Genomic DNA, 23,749 nt, shown 5'->3' on the forward strand with positions numbered 1-23,749 from the left:
GAAAAATGCTAAATTAATTAATACCTGATTTAACAACAATTCAATTTTAACTTCTGTTTAAGGCAATTGAACGAGCGACAGAATACAAAAAAAAAAAAAAAAAAAAAAAAAACCCCTGGAGCCAATTTTTTAAATTCCTTAAAAAAAACTTATTTCGATTAAATTCAAATTTTTTTTTAAAGGGATGAATACTTTTTTTTTTTTTTTTTTTTTTTTTTTTTTTTTCTTGTTCGCCTTCTGGACAGTACAGTATTATTACGTTTCATTACATTGCTGTTTATTGATCTGACTGTCTGTGAGTGTGTGCGCGCGCTTGTTTAAAGTTCTAAGTGCGGCAACAATCTGTGAGCGTTATAAATACATTAAAACAGAAGTCTTTCATAAAAACGACTGTCCAACATGGAATTCAATCAGATTAATGCTTGTTAATACTGTCGCCAATACATGTATGAACAGCGGGGGGAAATCTATATATACCAATATATATATATATATAGGAGATATATATATATATATAGGAGATATATATATTTATATAGGAGAGAACAACAGGAACACAAAGTAATATCAGAAACAACAGTCCAACAACATTGGTTCGTATTGTAATTTTAAAACATGCAAGGCATCAGTAACAGTAGAAGCAGAAGCGGCGGCAAGCAGCATCATCATCGTCATCAACATTGATGGTTACGAATCTCTATTTCTATGTTTAAATGGATCTGTGCTCATGGATGCATGTGTGTGTGTGTCTGTGTGTGTGTGTGTGTGTTTATGCAAGCGAATGCAATTGCACGAAGAGGACTGTTTTCTTTTGTTCTTTTTAGCTGTTGATTTTTTTTTTTCTTTTCTTTTTTTTTTTTTTTTTTTTGTTAAGAGTCTAGTTTATTGAAATGATTTTTTATACATATTTTTGTATCCTATCTTTGCGCCAAACGCCAACAGTTGCAACTGGAATAATACTGCTGCATACACCCAGCAACCGTGTATCGAACGATTGATATGCTTATGCTCATATGTATTGAATTTATACACGTACATTAATAACATATGAGTGTATTTTAGTTTGACGACTATTTCTCTGGTATATATATAATATATATATATATATATATATAGATTTATGTATAAAGGTAGATGTTACCGATAGGTTGCTTGATTGTTTTGTTACTAAAGCTGCGATTTCACTTCATAGGCTAGGTTTGGTTCCTTATACCCACATACGTATGTATGCATACATATATATATATATATATCTATATCTATATATATATATATATATTCTTCTCTTGGCTCCTTACAATCACTTTCCATATACAGATGCACACACTAAAGGTAAGTAGTTGTATTCGTTTACACATACAGACATATATATATATATATATATATATAAATATGTATAAATATACCAACACATCAAAGCTGTTGAGTTTTTTGAATAGAGAAAAACTTTTGCCGTCAGTGTTTAATGTGCTTAAATGAGCATCAATGCTGTTTGTCGTTACTATTGTTGTTGTTGTTGTTGTTGTTGCTGTTGTTGTTGTATACGAGAGCAGGTGCTTTTTGAAGCGTGTTCATCTTAATTGATGAGGGATTTGTTTGTTTTGTCTTCATCTTCTTTTTCCACCTTTTTTTTTATATATATAAATTCACTTACATGCTTGACTATATATAGAACATTTCGATTCTTTATATGTTATTCGTATAACATTTTGTTAGTCGACGAGAGTGTATTGAAGACACATAAAAAAAAAAAAAAAAAAAAAGAAAAGAAAAGAAATTAAAAAAAAAAAAAAAATGTATAAAAAGTCATTTGCATTTATTGGCATGCATATGTATTTGAAGTTGTATCTTTTTATTTTATGGCAGAAACAAACAAGTGATTATAATTGCACCTGGGAGGATTATTTATAGGTGTTAGAAGAGGTGGATACAACATACCGTACCTGTTATAAATATAGTCGACTGCTTTATGTCGCTGATAATATGCTTGCAGTTGAAAGAGAAGAAATAAAGTTTAATTATAATTTTTTTTTCTAAAGACAATGATGTATAGTTTTCTACAGTGATTAATTATTCTCATTGGCATTCTTAGGCAGGGAACATCGATGTTCAATGTTTATTAGATGTAGATAAAGAAAGAAAGAGAGAGAGAGAGAGTTGTCTGATGATCTCATTACATGTTTAATATGTATAGAGCAACATTAATCAATTGTAGGCTTTTTTTCCTATCATGATTCTGATGGTTGTGAGCATGGACTCTTTAGGAAAACCTTTGGTCTTTTTATTAATTAAATTTTTAATTCCATTTTTTTTTTTTTTTTTTGGTTTCTTATAATAAATTATCAGTTTTTTAATACAGGATTTTTTTCTTTTAATAGAATAAAACTGGAAGTTAGTAATGTCAGCATTGAAAGAGAAATCTCTGAAAGATAGATAATAGAAATTGACATCTAGGTGTGTACATGCAATGAAACTATGTCGTGTAATATTGTGTTTGTTGTGCTTCGATTATTGACTGGGCATATTATAATTATTGTTACATAGCATAAAGCGTTTTATATGACATAGTGACAGTACGCTTTCATATCAGCTACGCCTGCCATTATATTTATCCGTTGAAACGAAAATTCTTTCATTATCTTTGCGTATTTTTACATCTACAGCTACATGGGGGGACAGAGTTGCGTGTGTGACATGGTTGTGGGGAATCATTGAATTTGTTTTCCCATTTCTAAATCCCAGAATTCGAAGATGTATTCTTTAAAGATATCATCAGATATATATATGCTTCTAATTAATTTAACTACAATCGTCCGTCCATTGACTTTCTATTTTTCGAACTCTTGGTGATATTAAAAGTAATAAGAAAAAGCGATGTCTAGCTGTCAGTTGAGCTGCAATAAAGACGCAGTGAATAATGAACAGATAAGGCATTAGGCTGTAACATCCCAACAAGAGTTTAGCTCTTTCTGAGCGCTTGGGGATGTTGGGGATACAGCGAAAGTTATCGATTTGGGTTTTTAAATAACCATAAACACTTTTTAAAGACATCTCTTAGTATCTTTAGCAGTTAGAAATGAACAGATAAGACATTAGGCTCTAACATCCCAGCAAAGATTCAGCTCTTTCTCACCACTTGAAAATATTGAAGTTATTCAGTTTATATATAACATAAATAAGTCATTTTCTGTTTTTGTTTAAAAATTTCGAAAAGAATGAAAAAAAATTCTAATAATAATTTCATGGGTAGCTATGTTTTTAAAAGGCGAAAGACCGAAATATAAAAAAAAAAATTTCTTGCAACTAATAAATTTCTGTCCCAACATATTGTGAAATATTCAAAGTAACTATTAAGCCAATAAAATAGAGCAAGTTTGTTAAAATATAAATTAAAGTTAAATACTCATTAGATAATAAACGAGCCTTGCTCTTTTTTTTTTGAGCCTTTCTTAGGTCTTCTTGGAATGCCAAGTATATCCCATTAGGTTCATTTAAATTATATACCATAACGACGGCGTTTTAATAAATATTTAAATGACATACCCTATTAAAAAAAAAAAAAGAAAAAAAAGAAAAAAAAAAAAACTATTCTAACTTAACCCATCAAAACTTATCACAATTTTTGTTAACATACAAACTCACTAATAGTTAACATTCATTTTGACTTATGCTAATAAACAAATACGAATAAAAAAACAAACAAACAAACACCCGCATACAATTAAGTTGCCGTCATTAATTATAAAATGTTATACTGCCACGCGTTTGCTGCCGTTTTTAATTAAATTAATCGCATTTCGCACAATACTCGCACAACTTGACATGACATTCTCTGTAGATTCATTTCATTTGGTTTTGCTTTTCTGCTTCTATGGTGAGAAATGAAAATATATTTAACGTTGTACACATGCGCCATTGCGCAACTAAATACCGTTGCTAGAAAATTTCAACAAAGTGCAACACTTACAAAAACTAATCGCAGCAATTTGTTAAAATGTCAGCTTTGTCTCTGGATAAATGCAAGTAAAATAAAGCTAATGTTACGGCAAACACCTCTTTTCCTATTAAACATAATATTTTATGCGCATATATATGCATAAACAAACACCATAACATCAACCGCGATATATGAAACAAACACACATATAGCGTGCAAATGTGCAAATATCACTGTGATACTTAGTAAGACCTCCGGCTAACCATTCAGGTCGTTAAACATTACTGCCTTCGATTGAACAACTAAGTGTGAAGTTTTCCTAATTTGAATTTTTTATTTTTTTTTCTACATTTTTTTTCTTTTCTTGGCTTTTTCTCTCTCTCTCTCCCTCTCTCTCTGTCTCTCAACAGAATATAAAAATATAAAAAATACCTATCGCGGTTCTTTAGTAAAAATCGTAAGAAAACTTGTAGTTAAGTTTATCGAGGGTATTAACACCAAAGAGTACATTTTTAAATTCTAAGACTATGTTAAATAGTGTGTTCGTATATGTGTGCATTACTTTTTTTTTATGATGAAAAAATTTTTTTTTTTTTTTTTGGAAAGACACGAAAAATTCATAGCTTTAGCAATAAACTAAATTAAAGTGCTTTAGGTAGGTTTGAGGTTGCGCGCGCTAGTGCATGCAGTACAGTTTTCTGCATGATGTTAGACAACAGCATACAATAAGTTTCGCGATGGATAGGAAGCTTTTCATGCAACAACAACAACAACAATAACTGCAATCCAATGCTGCTCTTCCACTTCCCTGATTCAATTATTGTCGTCTACTCTGAAGAAATGTTGTAAAAATGTTCGTTTTTTACTTCATTTAAAAGTTACGAGTTCGAAAGAGTAGAGAGAGCTTTTCAGCAATAAAATCATTGTTTGTATTTGTTGTTGTATCACTTTGTCTGTTTAACGTTTCTTTTATTTATTTATTTTTTTTCTGTTTTTCGTACATATTTGTTGTCATTTAAATTTTCTATTTACTTTGCAAAAAGTTTTCTTTAATTAAGCAATCGTTTTAAATATATATATATATATATATATATAAATAAATATATGCGAAGAATGAATAAAATGTAGGCAAAAATCAGTTAACGTTTTAAGTGTTGTTGATTTAACTAATTGAAAAATTTCAAACATGAAAAGTTTATACAGATTTTGAATAGATTTAATGATGTTAAAAAAAAATTAGTTAGTGATACAATTCGTTTTTCTTCCCAATCTCCTTTTCTAATGTTTATGTAAAAACATACACGTATATAAACATATGCGTGATCGCTACTAATAGTTTTATCCGCTAATGTAAATATCGTGTATTCTAAAATTTTTGAAAAAGTTTACGAGATTTTTTCTCCTGCAACAACATATCGTGAATGCGTATTAGTTTTAGAAGAGGATATTTCGGGAAAAATATACAAATTTATTATTTTCATATGTTTGTCGTAGTATATGAATTCTATATTTAAAGACTTTCTTTTAAGGACAAAGTCAAAAGCCTCTTCATTGAACGGCATCATATGGTTTAAAGCTCTGCTCAAGACTTGTCACAAGACATCGATCAAGACAAAATTCAACTTCAGTAGGAACGATGTTTAGCGATCAGGGGGCCAGGGTTGTAGTGTATTACAGTTCAGCTAACATTTCGCGAGAAAGTTTTACAACTGAAAAATCCTTTTGTAGTATTTTTGGTCATAGAGGGATTTTTCTTTCCCTAATGATCAGCAGAATTGCATTAATTGGTTGCTGACAGTGCCGGTCAGAGACGACTTCACTAGATTGGATTAGTTGGCTACTGATCTTATTCAATACAGGACGGGGGTGTGATGCCCTGAGGCATTTTCATTAGCGATCACGGAACCCCATGTAAAGAGTGTACTCTTTTTTATTCTTGACGCACTCCTTCTTTTCAGGAAGCTAGGAAGTCACTCTTAAAAAATGTGACTCTTTTAATGCTTTTTAGTGCCCAGAAAGACTCACGTTAGGCATAGCTTTTATTACATCAGTCAATCCAATATAATTTTATAAATTGATTTATGGTTGACTGTCCCTGTGTCTTCATATATTAATGTGTTCAACTTATCGATCGAATCTTTGAGATATGTTAGCAAGAACGCTATTATAAATGCATTGGATCGGGCCATTTTCATTATTTCCCGACAAAAGTCAGTAGTTTGCCATAAAAAGATTGGATCGGCCATGTTTCTGCACCCCATCTCTATATAATAAATTTATTTCTAAAAAATTTAGTCAAATTTTTCGAATTTGATGATGAAACGTAGTCCAAAGTGTCGATGCGGTACATGAATTGGCTCTGGTATGTTTGGACCGTAGAGATCAATCTTCGCACTAGAACGCCTTATGAGAAGTAAGCTTTCTATCGGTTACCGTGTTTAATCTTTAGGTATTTTATGAGGAAGGTATGTGAAGAATAATAAATTCTTGCCCTCCTGCTGTGTTTAGGCTAAGTGCGGTTAGGTTTTGTGGTCTTCCATAGACAGATTTCTCTAGTAACTAAGCAAGTGACCATTGTAACGAAGTATGATTTGCGGTCCATTATAATGAAGATAAGTGAAATGTTTTATCAGGCGTAGTGGTGTAAGGTAATGGTCGGCTTGCTTGATTATTACTTTTTCAATTGTTTGCATTGACTTGACCTAAGCAATTATGCCATGATAGACAAGAAGTAAAATATATTTTCTGTCCGTGCTTGTTTGAGTTATCAAATCAAAAATGTTAGAAACTAATACGATCACGATTTAAACGCAAGCTCTTCTCTAAACAAATGAAGAATCAATATATAAAGATAATCGCGAAATTCAGAGAGTAAGAGATTAGATTTTTTTTTTTTTTTCTAATGCATTACATGTCTGTATGACTTTTGAACCTCGAATTTGCAAGTTATTGATAAAAGTATTTTGAAACTGTGTGATTTCTTTTGTTTATCGTAAATGTTTTTTTTAGAATCGAAAGAAATCAAAGCTGGTATCTGCCCTTCTTCGAGGATATCGAGGATCAATATTTATTCATATATAGCGTTTAATAGATTCATTTGCGATTTTACCGGATTAAAATAATGAAATTTACACTGCAATGCAAGTGAGTTCAAGTGAGCTTAGGTTTCGTTAAGTGGCTTTATCGATTAAATAATAATTATAATTTTTCAATTAGCTATTGGGGAGAAATTTGTTGAAGAGATGAATATAACGAGGTCAATTTGCGTTTAGTTGATTTTTAATTTTATTCTTTCACACCATGTCCATCACTACATCTCCGTCTAACACATTATCTGAATACGTACATCTATATATATATATATATATAATATTTATATATATTGCGCTAATGCGAGGAACATTTTAATGATGCCAAGACCCTCGACTGTTGCAAATTAAAATATGTTTTAGCCTCTGTTAGTTTGCTATGCGTGCATTGCATAATGCGAGCAAATGTGTTGCAACCGAGAATATTGCCGGCTGTAAAACAACGAGAAGAATATAAAAATACTAACAAAGGCATTAAAAAGCGTATAAGCGTAAAAAGATATACATATAGACATACAGAAAAACAACATGTGTGAATATCCTCATAAATATGACCCACATTTTGGGGATTTTTTTTTTAATGTTAGTGTAAAACTATTATAAACACCATTAAAGTGGTAGAGAAAGGGGAGAAGAGTTGAAATAATTTAGGTTGTATGTGTTTACAAATGCAAAAAATATGTATTCGTATTCGTATTCATATTCGTATTCGTATATCGTTAAAATGCTATTGTTATAATTTTCATTTTTGTTGTTTGTTATATGATTTTTTTTTTTTTTTTTTTTTTGCTGTTGTTGTCGTCGTTGCTGTTGTTATAATTGTTATTGTTGAGCTATTAAAGCGATTTTGTTGCTACTGCTACTACTAGTGCTGCTGCTGTTGCTGAAAGTGTGAAACAAGTGTTTTGATGCATTGTTTACGTACATAATGAATGAAGGGATGGATGGATGGATGGATAAATGCATGGATGAAGACTTTGCAAAGATTGTGTTTACGAAATGGTATATAAAATGCTAAATTAAAAGTTTATAAATGTGTTTGTATAAGAGCTTTTTCATATCATTCCATTACCAAAGAGTGGAACACTGCTAATATTTTTATAATATTCCCAACAACTAACAATTCGAGAAATTGCATATAGAAAGAATGCTTTCAAAATACACATATCATGCTCTTCATACAGCAGTGGCATTCTGGGGCAAATTATTATCTCGCAAATTCGGATGAAAAGTTATTTATACTTCTTCTTAGTCATTGCACTCAGTTTGGAATTTAAAGTAATCATGAGATACATTCATTCATAATGTGTGTGAGCAAATAAGTTTAAAAGCTTGACAGATACGAATAACAAAAAAAAAAAAAAAAAAAAAAAAAAAAAAAAAAATGCTTTGCTTAATATTCACCTCTCATTCGTTCTTGTTAAATACCCAAAGGAAAATGAATAAAACTTCTTTAACAGAAGCTACAATATGGCGATTCTTCTCGGAAGTCCGTCTGTCCAGTAACAAACCGACTTTGAATCATATTGCGGCAACAATAATCCTATCCGGAGATTGTGAAAACAATCTAATGAAAACTACAACTCGATTGCACTGGGTGGAGGTCCTTCTTAAGTTTTTGAACACTCTCTAGCCTTATTTATGGTCTACCTTGCCAATAGTCAGCTCAACTATGTTGTATGCCTGCTCATGAGAGCCTATTTTCGCTTTCTGTACTTCAAACACAGAACGTGTGTCCGTCAGTCCTGTGGGCCGGGAATACTTGGCCATGGGATCGACCGAAATAAAAAAAAAATGTAGCACATTGTCTTCAAGAATCTACGATCAATAGCGGAAGGTCGTATGAAACAAAGGCGATAAAAAAAGTTTAGCATACAAATTTTACACAAACTTTTCCGTGAACGGTATTCAAATTAGCATCTTTGACGGGCAGCTATCTCACTATCTATTTAAACAATCCATAGTTCATATATGGAAAGTTTCAGATTTTGGTAAATTCATTCTCAAACTGGAAGACCATATAACTCTGCGGCGATATTATAAAGGACGAGTTTAAGGGTAGAGGTTTGCCTACCTAAAAGATCGTTAAAGACTGGTGTTGTGATTTGAATAACTTAACAGCCAATCAATTAAACGATATTTGGACCCTTCGATAATACATTTACTATTTTATTAATCATTCATTTTACCGAAAGCGTATTCCGCTAAGCTTTATAAAAGTCTCGAACATCTGGTGTCTAGGTTTTAATGAGTATTACTTTCCTATATTTGTTAAGAACTAATGCAAGTTATTTAACATATTCAATGCGGTTTATAGCGTACTTAGGGTAAGGGTAAAAGTTATTATAACTTCATTAGTTAAATGATGACTGGCTCTTTATTCATTACTTTTATTTACTGACAGACCATCTAGACGTATTATGTGTTTTTTTATGAATATATAACAAAAAGGTTACGTTGATTAATTTAATACGGATTCGCTTATTATGCAATATTTATTCAAAGCTTAATTAATTTATTTGTAGAATTTGACGTATATTTTTTTTTTTTTGTTTTCTTGTTATATTATTAAATAAATATATTATATGAATTGTATACGTATATAATATGTGTATACACGTCCCACACCTTCTTCTGATTTACATACGTATTTCGAAATATGTCATAATATCATTAAGTTTTTACCAAAAAAAAAAAATAAATAAAATAAAAAACAAATATAAGAAAAAAACAAAAATTAATTAACATTTTATTCATAAGCAAACATGAATTTCAATATAAAATGACTTCAAAGTCACCTTTATTTCTATTATTTTTGTTATAGGTAGATATTTATGTTTAGATATCATTCGATTATATTTATGTTTATATCATTCTCGCTCGGTGCTTTGCTTTGCCATTCAATGTATCTCACATGACGTGTTTGCAGACAATATAAAAAAATAATACACAAATGAGACAATATAATAAGAACAGCAACAACAACGACAACAACAACAATAATAATAAAGATAAAAACATGGGACACAATGAGTGTCAAAAATAATTTGTTAAGTCACTGTATTTTAGATCAAATAGGGAACAAGCGTTTCTGTTTGTTTGTTCGTTCGGTTGTCGTTGATTTTTTTTTGAATTTGATTTTTATTTAAATTTGTTTTCGTTTTTTCAGTCTCACCGTCGTCTATTTATTGGTTGCTTTAACAAGCAGAATGTGTTAAAATCCACTTTTGTTTTTTTTGCTCTTAATATAAATTCGGTAATAAATTGAAATAAATTTTATATATATATATATATATATATATATATATATATATATACATGTATTTAATGGTTAATGAAATTAATATTTATTCTGCTTTTGCTTGTATTTATGCGGTTTTTGTTTATTTTTTGTTTGTTGTTTTCTGTTTTTTTTTTTGTTTTTTGTTTTCTTTCTCACTCGCTGTGTGGTTAAATATTAATTAAAATTTATTAATACGTTAACAAATGGAACCGCAAATATTTTCACTACTCAATGCTATTTTAAAGTCATTCAAAGTTCAGTTCAGTTAATTAATTATGTATATATTAATATAAATTAATTCAATGTTTGCGCGTCATTTCGGTGTCTGGATTAATAAAGTGATTCAGGATCATTATTTTATTATTATTATTATTATTTTTTTTTTTTGTTATTAGGAAACAAATCCAAGGGACGTAAGTCTGTATTTATTTCGCAACTAACCTTATATTCCAATTTTCAGTCAATCAATACATTGATTAGATTACAACATTTTTAGGGTGTATTCCTTTGGTAAAATTGAGCTTTAAATATCATATCGATATCTGTTCTAATCGATTCCATACGATTTTGAAGTCATATGCCATTCATATATTTATAATATTCAGATCTAAGCTGTGGAATTCATTCAAGGATAAATCTAGAACTAATCGACCTTCCCTGTCATTATATGCCGGTGAATTTTCTATTGCTTTCACATAAATAAATAAGCCGATAGAACAGATAAATCATAATTTTGACCTAAATCAGATGAATTGAGCTTTAAAGAAACACATGCTGTCTATATTGAAGGATCACATGCGGATTAGCAAAGTTTGCAAGTAGTCGATGAAGCAAAATCTGGCAAATGCATTAATATTACGTACTTTGGTGTGTTGGCTACATATCAGAATTCACCGCATTAGAATCCATTATTATCTGACAGATATTCACCATTGTCTATTAGAATCGATCGTATTAGGATCCGTCTTTATCAAAATAACTGTAATTGGAAACCACTGCTTATCGTTCAGATTGACACTAGTAGAAATCACCGTTACCAGTCCGAACACTGACCCTACTAGAGTATAATTTTACCTGTCAGAAGAGACCCCGTTAGAAAGCTTAGTTACCTATCAAGGTCCATTAAATTTGCATTTTTTTTTTCACTCAATTATATTTAATTTAGAAATGCATTTTTTCATATTTTCGATTTCATTATTAGGTTCATCTTCATAATTTGTTTAAAAATATTTTTGCTTGCTTTACTAACTATGCTAACACTATTAACGATAAAGTCCAGTCTAATGTGCTTTAGAAAAAATAGAAAAGTAATTGGAACATAACATAGAATTTAACTAAATGGGCGTGTCCGATATTTGCTGCATTGCATCATTAAAGCCTAATGTGTAACATCTAAAGACGACAGAACCCCTAAGTGCCACGGGCCGTAAATTTTTTGTTCAGAATATATTGATATTAAGGAAACGCAAGAGAAATAAGCTGATCATGCAAAGAACTTGGCTCTCTGGACACAAGGAGCTTATGCTTAAGTGGACAGACCGATTGAAAAAAAAGAAAGCCATAAAAATGTGCATTGCTGATGAGCCTCTGATATCGTCGCTTTTTATGGATTTGAAAACTTTAATGACTGCCTAGATAAACATTAAGTGTAGCTTAGCTAAAATCATCTAAAATAGTTTACTTCGCTCGTGCTTCTTACTCTATACTATATTTGTTAGTCTTATGAGTTGCACTTTGTATTTTTTTTTTTTTTTTTTTTTTTTTTTCGCTATATCGATTTCCTTGCTTATATCAGCAACGCACCTTAACGAGTTAAAATCGAAGTGAATCGTTAAGAATGGTAAGAAAGGTATTTCTAATTATAATTATGTATGCATAACGATTCATTTAACTTTGTTCTATTATTCATACGTTTTTAAACTCAAAATCGATACAAAGTAATAATTTTTCTTTATTATTGAAATTGAAATTCTCAGAGTCTTCTATACGTTTTATACATAAAATGTGTTCCTTACACATTTTTTGCAAGCCGTACATATAATGACATATTGATTTTTTTTTTGTTTTTTTTTTTATTTATTTTTTTTATTGTGTTCGCATGCACATAAAACTCTCTCATATATAAATTCATTGATATGCCAGACATGTTAAGCTACTTTTAAGAATTGATGATGATGATCAATACCATAAAACAGAAAATGAAAAAAAAAAAAAAAAACAAAGCGTTAATAATGTTTAATGGGCTTTTACGTGAAAGCTTGCTATTGCCGCCTCTGGTGTGGTATGCTACTGAATGTGGCGGATAATAAAATGTTGACGAGTGGAGAGCTGTTAAGGGCAATCTAAAAGAATATTCACAAACACATATAGCAATTAATTGCGACTCTTGTTGTTGTTAGTGTTGTTGTTGTTGTTGTTGTTTTCGTTGCCTCATTTTGATTTCATTTAGAATAGAGACGTTTTTTTCTTTCATTTTTTTTTTTTTAGGAACGGCGTTGATTTATAAACAATAACGTTCGAAACAACTGCAAATGTTTAAATAAAATCAATAAATACGAGAATAAAAGTTTTTACGACAATTTTTTGTTTTTTGTTTTTCGTTTTTCGTTTTTCGTTTTTCGTTTTTTTTTTTTTTAGAATTTCGGTGTATCACTAAGATTCAGTAAAATTTTTTATATGCTTTTTATGCAAATGAAATGTGATTTTTGTTTGCTGTCAGTTCCGCATAATTATTCGTTGTTCAAATTTTATTATCCATGAAATTCCTTACTTCGTGACGAATTAACTTTCCATCAACTTTCCAAATGAGCACAAAACTTCTTTGGGTCTCAGAATCAGTTTTGATTTACTTAGCGAAGAATGAAAAATACAAGAAGCCCTGTTTTTGTGTTAATAATATTATTGAAATTCTCGTATCATCTAGTCCCGGGGTGAATAGGATCAAATGTCGACTCGAAATTTGTTACGTCTTATAATAGTATCTCCCCATAATATGAATACTGGTCACGTTTGTCTTGAAACTTTTGCTTTCTATAAAAGGGTAACTGAAAGACATTTCAATCGCTTCCACTGTGCAAAATGTGGACGTTTGCTTTTCGTAATATGTCATAGTAGAACTAAGTGTTGCCCTCTCAATAATTGAAGGGAATGCCGATCTTAGCAAATAGTGTTCAAGAAAATTGTTAAGCTTAAAGCAAAACCTTAAGTCGTTAGGAAACACAAAGAGAATTTACTGGTGTGATAAATTTTGACAGTTTACGCGCACGTGTTCGCGCTTGTCGGCATTAAAGCAATTGTAAGTACAAAGAACTGTTATAAAATTTGTCTTATTATATCTTTGCAATCCAAGAGAAGTTAATTTAACAGCTATGGGATATTTTAGTCAATGAACTGCGTAATGGGAGCCTAGTATTATATCAAGTTATCATTTGTTATTGTTTGGTTTTTCCATCCCTGCCGTTTATTTCCGTATATGGAAAGGAATTGTAAAAAAGTCTTTGTAAAAATCATATAGCATAAGATTTTAACTGCGGGAGCTATAGAAATTTTATAAAAAATTGTAAGAAAGTTGTGAAGTTTTCGACCACCAGTGCTATTGGGAGAAACATAAAAAAAAAGCACACCTTGCGTACGATACAAACAAATTTCTATAAATGTGGAAAATCAGTAACGATGAGTTTTATCAGTAAAGTGAGCTCTTAAAAACGCTTTTCTAAATAAAACGATTGAAAGAATTGTCTAAACTGTTATTGGCACCTCAGAGGATACCCTATTTAGGTGCTACGGCAGATAAAACAGATGAAAGTCGCGAGTGCCAAATGTCAGTGCAGCAAAGTATATGTGGTCGTAGCTACAGTACTCAGACGCGAAAGACAAGGCTACCGCTCCGGCTACATATCTCTTTCACCATTTCAGGGAACATTCCCTGAGTACTTGGCTACACTAACGAAATTACTGAGTTTTCTTACATCCATGATGCTCGTTATTGCCGATCCATTGGCATTAGTATAATGATTCTCAGATCCTGCTTGGAGCAGAGATAGAAAAATTTGTTTCCCCTTTTTCCGTTCATGATTTTCCTTTGCCCTCGTTCTAGGCAAGTTTTATACCATTTAGTTATTCTGCTGTCCATAAATAAGGCTGCTCTTGCCAGACACTTATTTGACGCCTTTTTTTATTTTGCTATGATTTTTATATTTAAATGTAATCATGTTTACTGTTTGTACGTACCGTTCAATTTAGATTTAAGCTTTTATTACATAATTTCTTATTAGTTATGGTTTAGCTTTTCGTGTCGGGGATAATTTCACGCAACATATTATTATTGTTACGTATGTACGTACGCATGTAAAGCACCTCAATTTTGTCAATGTGTTTCCTTTCTTCACTTTATAAAGTCAAATATCTTGTTTGGATTTACGCATTATGTACATTATAGGGAGCTACTCTGTCAGAGTCAATCGTTTTTGTATAAAATCAATATAAATTTACTTTAAAATACTGGTTAATATTTTCCTAAAAATAGTCATACGATAGATTACGCAATGTCGCTAAATGCATGCAACTTTTTTTTTTGTTTTTTGTTTTTTTGGAACGACTGCCTTAGATATTTGCACATAACTCATACTACAACTACCTGTGCAAGCCATATATTATTGGCATCTAATGTTGGTATATTTTGTGTTTTTTTTTTTTTCTCCTCTCCTCCTCCGTGCCTTTTCGCATTTAAAATGTAAATAACACGAGAGTTTTAACGCATTTAGTTAATACCTGTTGGTGAAGAAAAAACGCACTACATAGTGTAAATTTTATGTTTAAATATTTACACGATGTCGATTTGTTTATTTGCACGCACTTGTTATAGGCATAAATACAGCTGTGTGTAGATATAATGTGCATTTTAAGTGTTACGTAAACATAAAAAAATTGCTAATTGAAAGTTAAACGAAAAACTTTACAGTTAATGAAAGCAAATGTATTAGTGCAAAAAATCGAAAAACAAAAAAAAAACAAAAGCCTAAAATTAAAACGAATCTCAACAAAGCATTCTTTTGTTGTGTGAGTTATTTAATGTAATATAACTTTACTCGTCCGTGACTTTCATTTAGGTTAGGAAATAGATCGTAAGCTCGTTAATCATTGAATTTTCGATTCGAAGTGACGGAAAATGTTTCTTACCAAAATTTTCATTTTATTAATAATTGAATTATTTATTAGCTTAAAAAAAAAAAAAAAAATCTTTGTGATTTTTTTAAAATTGATGCGTTTCTTTCGCTTTTCTTTTTTTGTAAGGTAAAAGCATATGACGTCAATAAAAGTATAAGATGCAATGCAAGCGTACTATGCTATATAATAATTAGCGTTCTACCACTTTATTCAGACACGTTTTTATTTTTCGAACGCGAAGCTATAAAGACCGAGCGTAGAGACAGGATTGTCATTGTAAGTTGACATCATGACTATAGTATGTATATGATGTCATGCATTTGGGCACATTGACTTAAAAACAGCGACGCATTTTAAAATACTTTTTTTTTTTTTTTTTTTAAAGTATACTTTTCGAAGCATTAGTTAGCTCTACCGTGGAAACTAATATCGAAAAGAGAAAAGTGGATCTTTGCACTTTACACTGTGCTACGTTAACCTAATTCTAGATTCCATTTTAACGATCAATTTCTTATTCGAAGTGTTAATCATGATCTCCATCGTTTCCTAGCGTTGAAATTTTTCGCCTAAATCCGAAGTAAGTTTTGAAGCTCATCGTTTACTCTAAGAAAAACGATTGAACCTACAATTGTAGACAATTGATCTTTAACCTTAATCATGTCATGTTTTTTTTTTCAATATATATATATATAGATATATAAAGAATTACACCACGACCTCGCTTATAAAAAAGCCGGCAGTATTTTAATTGTCTTTGTTTTTGCTTGTAGTTTGAATTCATTTAATTATCCCAACTAGCTGTATAGTAACATAATATTTTATATATATACATACGTATCATACATTTTTTGGTTTCGATTTATACGAAAAAAAGATGTGTATGTATGAAAAATGTGATAATGTAATTACTGCCCTGAAAGGATGTGAACAGTTTCCCCATGCATCTCTATCCCTAATTTTGTATTGTGATATTCAATATGGGGTTCCTTTTTGGGCTATATGACTATGAGGCACATTATGATATGATTCATTATAAAAGCGAATTAAAGAGAAATAAATTTTGACATAATGTTAACAATTGACAATGAAAAGAAAGAGAACTTAATATGAGATAATTAAAAAATTGAAATTTAATTGAATATCAAAATATCATCATCATCATGATCATCATCATCATGATCATCATCATCATGATCACCATCATCATCATCATCATGTAGTAGTAACCCTGCCAGTTGGTTTCGCTCCTCATAAAGTGTGATGAGCACATACTCTTCCACGTGATCATCAAGTCCGGCTGTGCCAGTAGCTTAAGAAAAGCTTAATAGCAAAGCAACATACGAAAAATTAATAATATTTAGTAGGTTTACAGAGTCTCTTCTGATCCAAGAATGATCTAGGAGTGATAAAAATTACAATCTCTTCTCATCTAAAGCGATGTGCGTATCCACGAATAATAAGTGCGGTTATAGAACTCTTTTTAATCGAAGCTTTAAAGTATTTGTCACTGGTTAGGTTGCTGTTGGTTCAGAAACGAGAAAGAAAATTTGACAATGAAAATCTTTCGAACTAAATGGAAAACACTGTTATTTGATTATCGAGAGAAGACCTTTTTTGACTTAAGTACTGACGACAGACGATGACAGCAAATTATCCAAAAAGAAGTATTGTAGGTTTAGATCATGTCAGGTATGTCAGTTTGGCCCGCAACGAGGATATTTCCGTTATCTGATGGATTTGTACAACAACAATTTTTCAAGCATTTAATGCGATTCGCGATAAATCGCGCGATTAACAAATAGTTTTGCAATCATTTTTCTTGGCGATCTTTAGTTGTTGTTGATATTGTTGCTAATTGCTGTGAATCAATTATGAAATTCGTAATTATTTTAAATTAATTTCTATTTAATTTTTCTTCGTAATGAAAATTTTTCATTCTTTGCTGCACGCTGGTTTCATAAATTTTACATTGCCTCATTGTCGGTACAAATTAAATATCAATTTGTGCCGTCAATTAGTAGTTGATTTACAACATCATTATGGCATCATTTTCAATATTATCATCATAATCGACATCGATAACAACTGTTTGAACATACATTATTATTATTATCATTATTATTATTATTATTATTATTATTATTGTTGTAAAAAACAAAGCATTTCTTTGAGAATGTGTGACAATGCTCACCTAGTTTTTTTTTTTTTTTTTTTTTCTTCTGTTTTCTTCTGACGTTAAACATATTTTAAAACATTCACATGCTTAACTAACTACATTACATATATACGCGTACAACCAACCAACATGTACTTATACATACATATTCACGTAAAACAAATAACATTATTGTCATTAGCAAATATTTATGCTGACAGCCGTTTAACAAATTGATTGACAGTTTCTTAAGCTGAGTTTGAATGGAAAAAAAGAGATAAAAATGAAAAAGAAAAACATAAAACAAACACTGTACTGCACGGCACAGCACAGCACAGCACAGCACAGCACAGCATAGCATAGCACACCCCAAAGAGAAACTTAAACTTAACTTGAAGTAATTTTACCATAAAACACACACGCATACATCATACTTTTGCTTGTTTGCGTGAACGGCGAGTCGTAAAAGTTTTAGTTCAAACTGCTGCTGTTGTTGTTAACGAAATCTTAAAATGGTCTTTTCATAATTCCGTATTGGCTCAATCATCATCGATGCGTTGTTGTGATCGTTGGTAAGCGATGTTTATTTATTTTTTGTTCTTCTTCTTCTTCTTTTTTTTTTTGTTTTTTTTCTCTGTTCACAAAAACGGATGAATAACTTAAACACTCAAAACAAATGTTAGTATTCTCATGGATTTAGTGTGCGGTTGTGCGGTGAACATCAGCATTAACAAAAACTAAAATAATATAGCAAAAGGCACTGCGGCAACATGCACTCATCATCATCCAACGAAAGAGATAAAGTGCATGAGGAAAAGCTAAAGATTTGTCGCTGCCAAGCTGATGCTGCTGTTGTTGTTGTTCTTCTTCTTCGTTTTCTTGTTGTTGTTATTATTATTATTGCTGTTGCTCTCGATGTTTGCGGTATTTGTGTTTCTTTAGCAGCAAATTAACTTAAATGTGCATAACGGCCCGTTTTGTCTTTGTCTGACTTTAATGGGTGTATGTGCTCGCTGTTCTCCTTTCAGTTCGGTGATATGATATGAAAAATATGGTATATGAGTAAAAAAGGCATACAAGCATAAACTGTTTGGTTTTTCTGATTTTTTCTCTTTTCTTCTTTTTTTTTTTGCATTTCGTTACAAAAAAAAATTTATCTTTTGTTAACCAATTTTGATTCGGTCGCATTGTTGTTGCTGGCGTTGCAGTTTCGTTTGTGCAAAAAAAAAAAAAAAAAAAACAAATGAGAGAAGCCTTTCAGAAACTGTGTTAACCTCAATTTACTTTTGTAACAACAAATAAACCATAAATGATTGTTTATGGCATTTACGTTTATGTATTTGCTTACGTTTCTTTTCTTTTTATAGAGTTTATAGTTTATGCTGATTGTTTAATATTTTTTTTCGGTTTTTTCTTTAATAAAATTTATGAATTTTCTGTGTTTGCCATTTATTTCACGATGATGAATAACGATGGAGATCGGGCAGCAGCTGTTACCGTAATATATAATGTTAAGCCTTTTGTTATTATTGTTGTTGTTGTTGTTATTATTATTGTAACAATTTCAAATTCAATTAAGAGCGTGCGTGTGGCATTCTGTTGGTGGGATTTGTTTTTCTTTCAGCGTTCAACGTTCAGCGTTCAGCGTTTAAAGAAACCTGATTGAGTTCATCATTATAGGTTAGCGAAATTGTGTGCGCTTTGCTTGTTATTGTTTTCAATTAAATGCTTTTAAATTTAATTATTCGTTGCGTAACAATTAAAATTTAAGAGCTTTTGCCTAACATTACGAAATTTTCAATTAAATTAATTTTTGTAATTTTTTTTTTTTTTCTTTCTAGGTAAGCGTTGCCTGCCAGGCTTTATATAATACAATAATGAATAGAACTAAAAGTTTGGTGAGTTTATTTAATATTTTTTATTACAATTGGAGTAAATTAAGCATATCGCTCATTTTATTAATAGGAAATTTTGATTTTTCTTCTTTGCGGAAATATGAAATGTGTTTTTGAAATTTTTTTTTTTGTAATGGAATCCGTATAAAAAGTAAACATAACGAGGGGCAATTAATATGTTCACCTATGTGAGCAATAAAAATAGCAGAAGCACTACAATGTGTGGATACGATCAACGAAATAGTTTGTGGCATGTGTGTTCTAATAGATAGATAGATGGCCGTATTTTAGATAGTGAAAATGATATTCAGAAAAAAAATGTGCCCTCACTGTAGAAATAGTCATCGATCCATATCCGCGCATCTTCGACTTTCCAAATGGCTGCATCGATCGAACCAGTGCTAATCGGAAGGAGGCGAGATATTTGAAGGTTACGTTGAAGATCACTTCCTGAGTTGTGCTTATGCTGCTTACGGACTGACGTAGACGAATTTTCCTCATTTTCAAGAGTAATATTTTTTGAACTAAATCTGGCACAGTTTTCGGGATTTCGTAGACTTTTTAACTGTTTCAAGGCTTACTGCATTTCCATTACAAACCAAGTTAATCACTTTCTATCTTCTTTTTTTTTTTTTTTTTTTTGCCAAATTAATATAAAAACACCAAAAGATATTTTAGATTTTTAAAATGTATTTACTCTTGGCCAGAGTTCAGTTGAAAATGCTGATAAGTATACGCACTCCTGGCCGGAATCCAATCACCTTTTTCTATCCGTCCGTCCGTAGTCTGAATTAATAATTTATGCGTACATAAAGCATTAAAATTTTGTGTTAAAAGCTTACTTCTTCCCCATCCTTGATGTGTTGGAAAGCAAAAGAATTGGCTAAATAAATAACATGTAATCCAATAAGTACAGTTACGTATAAAATTATGTTGACAAATTTAAGAATTTTTCAGGAATTTCATTTCCCATTAAATCTCGCTAGACTACAACGCATATTATAGTATTTCATATAAAATTTTACGCCTTTTCTCTTAAAACAATAGGGCGAGTTATCCATTCTATTAGTACCCGTTAAGGGTTAGAAACAATTTCATGAATAATAATTTCATTTTCTATTGAAATGATTCTATTGTTTTCGACTCAAACAAGAAAAAAAAAAAAAAGAGTGAAAATAATCGTAAAAAAAGCGAAAGCATTTCATAAATCATGTTAATATACAAGAAAAACAATAACAGAAAAGTCAAACAAGAGCAATAAAGGACAACATGAAAAATTACAGACGGTAGCATTGGTAAAATTATACAGATTACCAAAAAATACTTGAGATTTTCAGTCAAGTGCAAGTCGCAGGCACTCAAGACAAAAATCTTTTAAACTAATGTAAGTAAACTTCTTTTCTTTTTTTTTGCTGCCTTTCGTCCCTTTCAATGAGACGTTTGTCACCAAAAATAACCACAAATAACATTTAAATAGAAATTGTATTCTATGAATATATAAACATATATAAAAGGAAAATAAAAGCATTTCAAATGCTAAAAAGAACGTTTTCCATAAAATATTTCCACCCTATTAGCATGTAAACGAAACCCTTTTTGTTATCAAAAAGCAACGAAAAAAATAAAACCAGAAAAACTGAATAACAACTAAACTATATTCACTTTAAGACGACTATAATGTAATCGCTACTTTAATGCAATAATCGTAGAGTTTTTCTTATCAATTAGAGGACCAATCGAGTCAAATAGAAATAAAAAAAAATTTATATAACGTGGAGTTTGATGTTTATACGTCAAACAATCAGGATAATTTCCTGAAACGATCTGCAGTATGCAGCCGTTCAGGTGTCAGGTTTAATTAGAAAGACGTAAGGACTGACACTATCACAACATCATGTTCACCGAAAATGTCTACAACCATAATGTGCTTTCCGACTTTTATTCAATGAAGTGCGGGCCTTTGATCATTTTGATAAACCGGCAGACCATGTCCTGGTATTGGACATTTAAGCATGAGAGCCGCGCGTTGAGCATATCCGTTCGTCTCTGTTTTATTTCTAGAAAAGAAAAATATTAACAAAACTAATAGACAATCAAATAGAACATCGCACCGCATTTAGTTTGAATTGAACCTGTTTGAAATTCCTCTCATTCAAAAGTCTCTTCATCCGCAAAAGATGTAAATATTAAGATGGGAAGTTATTTCCTACGTGTTAGATAGGTGAACATCTTATTATGTACATCAAGTTGAGCTCTCAACGTAATGGAAACGAAAATACCGCAAATCTCTACTTTTTTCCTTTACAGATAGATTTAATTTTCCTTACTTTACGTAACGGAATTGCTTCTACCAACTGTAGAGCAGCTTATGATAATTTAATTTTAGTTTTTTCGATCTTTTTGAAAGGAGGAAGCTTTTAAAAACGTGACAGGAAAAGAACGTACAAAACTAAATCGACTTGGAATGCTTGATAAAGTGTGTTTACTACATACGAAATGACAAACTTAACGTACGAATCCTTTGGTAACGAAAAGGAACAAACTAATGTTCTTTTAAGATTACATTCTTAACCTTTAACTCAATGAAATAATATATCAACTTAGACCGCCATTAATATTGACGTAGCAAATATTTTTTTCAAATTTTGCTTAAACAAAACAAAAATGTGGTCTACCAAAATGAATTGATATTTGAAACGATGTGTTGGACTTCTTAAGATGTGTTGGACATGAAGAGAACTTTCTTTTAATCACTCACTAACAAATGTTACGAATATCTGAAAACCGATTACTGAAGAAGATGAAAACTGGCCACAAAAGTCTCTGGCATTGTTGGATGGTTTTCCTCAAAGTCAAATTACGCGTAAGGAAAAATGGAATTCAAGATCTATCTGAGAAAGAGAAACAATAACCTAAATGTTTCTTAGTGATAATGGGAAATTTTCTAAAAAAAAAATCCCATGAGAGAAGTTAGTATAGTTGAGCTCTCTTATCTCTGATATTTTCACGTTATACCTAAACTTAAAATCGCTATTAAAAATCATTCATGCAAATATTAAGATCATTTTGGTCTACCTTTTAATAGAGTTTTGTATTCAAAAGTCGTCTATCCGTTGCTTGACAATTTCCACTTGTGAGTCAATAAAAATTATTTAAAGTGCTCGTTGAACTCTAACAAAGTTAATGTAGGAAAAAGAAGAAAAAAAAAAAAAAAATGAAGCGGAAATCAAAACCAGGAATTTCTCCTTTTATTTTATTTCTTATTTTTATTTACATTTTTGATTTTAGGTAACAACGCCAATTTTTGATTACATTTCAGACGATTAGCTTGGAATGGTGTTGCAAGTTGCCATTTTCTTTTTTTGTCCAATCATTTTATTGTCTCTGGATATAATTTGTTGCTATTTTTTTTTATTTTTTTGTTATTTTGGGTCCTTTTCAATGGTAAACTTTTGTGCTTTGCCATCATTGTGAAAATTATTGTCGTTACGTTAGTAACGCCTCTGTTTTTTTCTATAGATTTACTGAAAAAGAGAGACTTTCAACTTGAAATTTAATGATTTCATAAATATTCTATGCCGATATCATCCACACTAGAATCATCATCGCATTTATTGATTCATTCATTCATCCCTTAAAAAGGTTTTTTTTTTAATTTTTTTTTTTTTTTTTTTTTTTTTTTTTAGAAAAACTAAAAGAGCAGTGAGTGAAAAGGCAGTTTTTGAAGTCTTGCTTGTTTTTGTTGTTGCAAAGTACCAAAAAAAAAAAAAAGAAGAAAAGACAATCTTTTCAATCTATCCTCTCTTATCCTTTATTACAATCTAAAGGCCTTTGTTAATATTTTCTTATTCTATTGACACAAAGTACAATACAAGCTTAAAAGCAGTTATGTTCCTTTACTTTATCAGTTGCTTGTAACAAAACCACTAATTGCTGTTCCTGTTTAACTTTTAGTTTGTGTCATAAAGTTCAGCAATTTTCTCTGTAACATCATTAATTCAAATTTATGGTTTTTAGGGTTAAACATGTGAATAACCGAACTCTATATACCGGAATCTCTAACTAATTCTTTTATGATTACAAGCAAACAGAGCATCATTATTATTAACATATATATATATATATATATATATATATTTGAAGGGAAGTAAGCCATTACTCTATTACGGATGAAAAGTTTTTAAATTGTATCCTTTCGCTCGAAATTTGAGTGTCATGGCGTGA

The 23,749-nt window shown here is 30.7% G+C and overlaps 1 protein-coding gene across 12 annotated transcripts in view; it reads left to right on the forward strand.

Annotated features, from left to right (window-relative positions):
* LOC119634776 (AF4/FMR2 family member lilli) overlaps positions 1-23,749 on the forward strand; it is a 302,476-nt gene that overhangs the window by 95,174 nt on the left and 183,553 nt on the right. The window contains exon 1 of one of the 12 annotated variants that reach the window (XM_038029145.1): positions 19,215-19,310. The exons of the other annotated variants lie outside the window; for them this stretch is intronic. The gene's annotated coding sequence lies outside the window, so the exon portion shown is untranslated. Of the gene's footprint in view, positions 1-19,214; positions 19,311-23,749 lie in introns of those variants that run through there. 12 annotated transcript variants of the gene reach the window in all.

The sequence above is a fragment of the Glossina fuscipes genome, unplaced genomic scaffold (genome assembly GCF_014805625.2).
Source record: "Glossina fuscipes isolate IAEA_lab_2018 unplaced genomic scaffold, Yale_Gfus_2 3, whole genome shotgun sequence".
NCBI lineage: Eukaryota > Metazoa > Arthropoda > Insecta > Diptera > Glossinidae > Glossina > Glossina fuscipes.